The sequence below is a fragment of the Oncorhynchus mykiss genome, chromosome 11, assembly GCF_057628025.1.
Source record: "Oncorhynchus mykiss isolate SJ-2025 chromosome 11, ASM5762802v1, whole genome shotgun sequence".
In the NCBI taxonomy this organism is placed as follows: Eukaryota; Metazoa; Chordata; class Actinopteri; order Salmoniformes; family Salmonidae; genus Oncorhynchus; species Oncorhynchus mykiss.
In genome coordinates this window covers 56,676,831-56,683,497 of record NC_143032.1, presented here as the reverse complement: position 1 = coordinate 56,683,497, position 6,667 = coordinate 56,676,831, and the positions used below count along the sequence as shown (strand labels likewise).

The 6,667-nt window shown below is 41.0% G+C and overlaps 1 long non-coding RNA gene across 1 annotated transcript; it reads left to right on the top strand.

Moving 5' to 3' along the window:
- Window positions 1–3,183: 3,183 nt before the first annotated feature.
- On the top strand, window positions 3,184–4,841 carry LOC110536633 (uncharacterized). The gene is made up of 3 exons (XR_002475496.3): window positions 3,184–3,350; window positions 3,801–3,865; window positions 4,291–4,841. It is a non-coding gene; the product is annotated as an uncharacterized LOC110536633 (long non-coding RNA).
- The last annotated feature ends 1,826 nt before the right edge of the window (window positions 4,842–6,667 follow it).

Sequence of the window (6,667 nt, the reverse complement as noted above, 5' to 3'; positions counted from 1 at the left end):
AGCTAACATTAATAATATGCAGTGGTGGAAAAAGTACAGAATTGTCAAACTTGAGTAAAAGTAAAGATACATTAATAGAATTAATAGTAAATTACTCAAGTAAAAGTGAATGTCACCCAGTAAAATACTACTTGAGTAAAAGTCCTAAAGTATTAGTTTTTAATATACTTAAGTATCAAAAGTAAATGTAATTGCAAAAAATATACTTAAGTATCAAAAGTTAAAATATAATTCATGTCAAAATACTTCTATTAGGCGATCCTTTTTACAGATAGTAAAGGGCACAGTTCAACATTGACATAATTTACAAATAAAGCATTTTATGTTTTGTGAGTTTGCCTATTAAGTACAGATATCCCAAAAAATGACTTACAGTATTCAGACCCCTTGACCTTTTCCACATTTTGTTACATTATAGCCTGATTCTAAAATGTATTAAATAATTTACCCCCCTCATCAATCTACACACAATACCCCATAATGACAAAGCAAAATCAGGTATCAAGAAACTGAAATATTACATTTACCTAAGTATTCAGACCCTTTACTCAATACTTTGTTGAAGCACCTTTGGCAGTGTTTACAGCCTCGAGTCTTCTTGGGTATGACACTACAAGCTTGGCACACCTGTATTTGGGGAGTTTCTCCCATTCTTCTCTGCAGATCCTCTCAAGCTCTCTCAGGTTGGATGGGGAGCGTCGCTGTGCAGCTATTTTCAGGTCTCTCCAGAGATGTTCGATCCGGTTCAAGTCCAGACTCTGGCTGGGCCACTGAAGGACATTCAGAGACTTGTCACGAAGCTACTCTTGCATTGTCTTGGCTGTGTGCTTAGGGTCGTTGTCCTGTTGGAAGGTGAACCTTCGCCCCAGTCTGAGGTCCTGAGCGCTTTGGAGCAGGTTGTCTCCAAGGATCTCTCTGTCCTTTGCGCCGTTCATCATGTTTTCACTTTGTCATTATGGGGTACTGTGTGTAGTAGATTGATGAGGGAAAAAAAGTGTAATATATTTTAGAATAAGGCTGTAACATAACAAAATGTGGTTAATTGAAGGGGTCTAAATATTTTCAGAATGCCCTGTAAGTAGTACTTTAGAGTAGTTTTACGTACTTTTCACCACTAATAATATGCATGTAACTCTCTCATGCCTCAAAGTGGAGAAGATATTGACTACTTGTGTTGTGGTGACATGCTGAATGCACCAAGGTGTCTGTTTAAACTTCTGTACTAGCACACAGCTCGGACACCCATGCATGCCACACAAGACATGCCAACAAAGGCCTCTTTACAATTTCCAAGTCAAGAATAGACTATGGGAGTCTCACAGTACAAAATAAAGCCATAACTACATGGAACTCTATTCCACATCAGGTAACTGATGCAAGCAGCAGAATCAGATTTAAAAAACAGATAAAAATACACCTTATGGAACAGCGGGGACACACGTACACATGAATGTTGTATTGTAAATATGTGATAGTGGAGTAGTGGCCCGAGGGAACACACTAAATGTATTGGGTAAAGTGTTATGAAATTTAATGTCATGTAATATTTTAAATTGTATATAACTGCCTTAATGTTGCTGGAACCCAGAAAGAGTAGCTGCTGCCTTGGCAGCTAATGTGGATCCTTAATAAATACAAATACAAAATGACTGTTTGATAGGGGCCTGACTGCCTTCGAACCAACACAAACAAAATTCTACTGAAAACATGGAAACATGTTCTTCATCCATGTTAAAATTACACGTTGTCTACTGTATGTTAACTGCTTATTGACCAATTATGGCATAATGAGATCCTGGATGGAAGGGCAGCAGTGATCTATGAGGGCAAAAATTGGCGTGTGCTATACTGATGACCTAATTTTAATATTCGGTGGGCACTCGTTGGGGGAAATGGCACTTTCATGTGTCAGTGCTTTGTGATAGCCCCTGGGTTACTGTACCTCTGCCTAATCTCACCCCCAAGCAAAACCAACCCCACACACTGCTTTGGGAGAGCACAACTGGACCCTCCAAATTACTACCATTCATTGTGGTCACAGCAAGGTGTGAACCTAATTTAAAATCACTGACAGAATACATGTCGAGAGGGAGGATTTGGCTTCTTTTAAAAGTCACCTTCATCTTCTCTGTACAACAATCTCGGCTGACTTGATGCATGCATTGAAGAAAATAAAACAGAGACGGATTGCAAAAGGCCCCTGTCTGCAGAGATAACCTTGAGGATGTATGGCATTTAGCATTCCACTCAACTGCTGTCTATGACATCCTAAAGCACAGATTTGATCCCTACCTATACATACTGAAACATTAATATCTTTTCATATTAAACGAAAGTGTTGCCTATATTTTTCTTTCGGGGGAAGTGGGAATATAAAGACTCTGTCAATGCATGTTAGAGCATAAGGGGGATGAAACCCAATGGGGCTATTTGCATTTCTGTCTGGAAGAGAGAAGAGCGAGGGGGTTGGGCAGTGAAAGGTTGTGAAAATATTTACTTATTTATCATTCATCTTTTATTTTTCCTCCATTAGTGAACATAGGCGTCAAGTGTGGCACATTGCAACTCTCCACACTCTGCCAAAGAGAAGTGACATGGAGAAAAATAGCTGTTGTTTTAACCTTGAGTCTGATCTTAACAAACATGAATATATTACATACAGTATTCCTCACCCCACCACCATGTTCCACACTTTATTTATGCTGTGGTGTGATGTGGTAGCTGCTTAGCCTCACTGCCAACACAGAAGACAGCTCATGTCACAAGCACTATTCAGAATCACAGAAAAGACAGACTATGGATGTTCTGCAAGATATTGTTATATATTACTGTACTCCTGGTGAGAGATATTCATCATAGCTGAAGAGTATATTTAAGCAATAAGGCCCGAGGGGGTGTATATGGCTAATATACCATAGCTAAGGGCTGTTCTTAAGCGCGACGCAACAAGGAGTGCCTGGATACAGCCCTTAGCAGTGGTATATTGGCCATATACCACAAACCCTCTAGGTGCCTTATTGTTATTATAAATCAACTGGTTACCAACATAATTAGAGCAGTTAAAATAAACGTTTTGTCATACCAGTTGTATACGGTGTGACATACCACGGCTGTCAACCAATCAGCATTCAGTGCTCGAACTAAGCAGTTTATAATTGCACACAATAGAGGGCTTGCAAGTGCGTCACAAACCACCGCAACAGGAGCCATGTTGGAAGACCAATCAGTCTGTTGGAAGTCCTCCAATAGTCTGGCTGTGTTCAGCTATCACTGGAAACTTCGGGAAGATTGCCCATTATTTTGTTTTTCTAAGGACCCCGAAAACGGAGGCATTGGGAGAACCTATTAAAGTAAATACATTTATTCTGAAAATGATAGCTACAGGTACTTTGTGTGCAAGCTAACTCAAATGATCTGCTAATGTAATGTGTTTGCTAGCTAGCAAACTTTACATACTATATAGCTACAGTATCCAAGTTAATTAAATCTCCCCAACACTTAATATTAGCTAGTTAGCTACCTATCTTGATGTATTTATTATTGTAACTCAAAACGTATTTGTAGCTAGGTATTTAGCAAACTAACAGAGAGGGTGAAGGCTAGTAGTTCCAGCTGTCATAAAGGATAGTAGGCTACTCTGGATAAGGCATGTAGTTTTGTGGGAGGACATTATGAAAATATTCTCCAGTTAAAATCCCTAGCGAGAAACTATGAGGACAGAAACATATAGAAACATAATATTCAGTGCTGTCTAATTTGAGTATAATGCAGCCTGTTGCTTTAATGTTTTCTGTTGTCAGATAGAGACCCGTGAAACCCTGTCTGCAACTGAAGAGGTCCCAATGAATGTCCCAAGAGAATAAAGGTAAATCCTAGTATACCATGGATTATATTGTTAGCAAATTGTGTAAACAAAGTCAACAATGTATAAACCAATTACAACTGGAGCTGGCCAACCCTGCTGGGTGTGCAGGCATTGTTCCAGCCCATAACTAACACACCTGATTGAATGTATCAAACCTAATTAGCTGATAATCAAGTGTCCTATTGCTAGGCTGGAACAGAAGTCTGCTCAGCCAGGGATCAGTGGAGTGAGGTTGGCCACCTCTGGTAATTACTTTTTTTTTGGTTGGTTCACCTGAAATTATGCTTTAGTAATAATAGCATACTTGTTAATAAGATGTGTAACATTTTAAATATGATTTAGCTTACTTGTACACTTTGACATGATATGAAAGTGTTGATTCTTCGAAGTGAAGTGATTAAACTTGTTTTATTTGTTAACTTAAGGAGCCTCCCGAGTGACGTAGCGGTCTAAGGCACTGCATCGCAGTGCTAGAGACGTCACTACAGACCCAGGTTTGATCCCAGGCTGTGTCGCAGCCAGCCGCGACCAGGAGACCCATGAGGTGGCGCACATGCACAATTGGCCCAGTGTCATCCAGGTTAAGGGAGGGTGTCCCATCACACGTTAGCAACTCCCTGTGTCAGGCCAGTATGGTGTTTCCTCCGATACATTGGTGCGCCTGGCTTCTGGGTTAAGCAAACGGTGTGTCAAGAACATGTGCAGCATGGCAGGGTTGTGTTTCGGAGGATGCTTTCAACCTTCACCTCTCACGAGTCCGTACGGGAGTTGCAACGATGGGACAAGACTAACTACCAATTTGGATATCACAAAAGGGGTAAAAAGTACACTTTTTTTTTTTACAAAGAAATAAGTTATAATTGTTAACTTAACTATATTATTCAAGATGAACTAGTGTCAATGTTGATTAACCACAGCTCACAATCCTGCAATAAAGAGGGTAAGGGAATTTGTCTCTATTCTCAAATGAGCACTACCTACGTTTTTGTTCAGTTGTAAGCTGTCCAATTAGTTTTGTTTGATTGTCACTTTTTTTTCAAGATACAGCATCAGCCATGTGAACCCATTTTGCAGCTGATAATGGCATGCAAAGCCAATGGTCATAGACCTACAGCAGTGGTTCCCAACTCCCATCCTTGAGTACCCCCAATAGCACACATTTTTGTTGCAGTTCTAGACAAACATACCTGATTCGTCTGATTGAGAGCCTGATTAGTTGATAAGTTGATTCAGGTGTGCTTGTCCGGGGCTACAATAAAACTGTGTACTGTTGGGGGTACTCAAGGACCGGAGTTGAGAAACACTGGCCTACAGTATGATGACATTAGCCTTATGGGCATTAGCCTTATGGGCATTTGCATTGCACCCCTTGACATTGTGCATCTGAACCAGAGAACATCTTAACTCACACATTGTTTACATATTGTTGAGCTATACTCTCAATTTAAAAACAATGCCAGTAGGCAATTTTGAGGCTAATTGTTATGCTAGATGTTGTACATACCTTGTGCTGACATTAAATTGTTTAGTGCAAATCCAACATGTATAATCTTGGTGATAATGTCTGGAAACAGGAAATGGGATCCTTAGCTTAAAACATCAATACTACATAATGGGAAGGCAAAAAGTGATTTTTAAATACTTTAGGAAATTTATTTAATTTTTTCAAACTGAAATATCATATTTACATAAGTATTCAGACCCTTTACTCACTACTTTGTTGAAGAACCTTTGGCAGTGATTACAGCCTCGAGTCGTCTTGGGTATGACACTACAAGCTTGGCACACCTGTATTTGGGGAGTTTCTCCCATTCTTCTCTGCAGATCCTCTTAAGCTCTGTCAGGTTGGATGGGGAGCATCATTGCACAGCTATTTTCAGGTCTCTCCAGAAATGTTAGACCGGGTTCAAGTTCGGGTTCTGTCTGGGCCACTCAAGGGTCGTTGTCATGTTGGAAGGTGAACCTTCTCTACAGTCTGAGGGCATGAGTGCTCCGCTCTGGAGCAGGTTTTCATCAAGGATCTCGATGTCTTTTGCTCGGTTCATCGTTCCCTCGATCCTGACTAGTCTCCCAGTCCCTGCCGTTGAATGATGCTGCCACCACCATGCTTCACTTTAGGGATGGTGCCAGGTTTCCTCCAGACATGACACTTGGAATTCAGGCCAAAGAGTTCAATCTTGGTTTCATCAGACCAGAGAATCATGTTTCTCATGTTCTGAGAGTCATTAGGTGCCTTTTGGCAAACTTCAAGAGGGTTGTCATGTGCCTTTTACTGAGGAGTGGCTTCCGTCTGGCCACTCTACCATAAAGGCCTGATTGGTGGAGTGCTGCAAAGATGGTTGTCCTTCTGGAAGGTTCTCCCATCTCCACAGAGGAGCTCTGTCAGAGTGACCATTGGGTTCTTGGTCACCTCCCTGACCAAGGACCTTCTCCCCTGATTGCCCAGTTTGGCCGGGCGGTCAACTCTAGGAAGGGTTTTGGTGGTTCCAAACATCTGCCATTTAAGAATGAAGGCCACTGTTCTTGGGGACCTTCATTAATGCAGAAAGGTTTTGGTACCCTTTGTGCCTCGACACAATCCTGTCTCCGAGCTCTCCAGACAATTCCTTCGACTTAATGTCTTGGTTTGTGTTCTGACATGCACTGTCAACTTTGGGACCTTATATAGACAGGTGTGGGCAATTCCAAATCATGTCCAAACATTTGAAATTATCACAGGTGGACTCCAATCAAGTTGTAGAAACATCTCAAGGATGATCAATGGAAACAGGATGCACCTGAGCTCAATTTCGAGTCTCATAG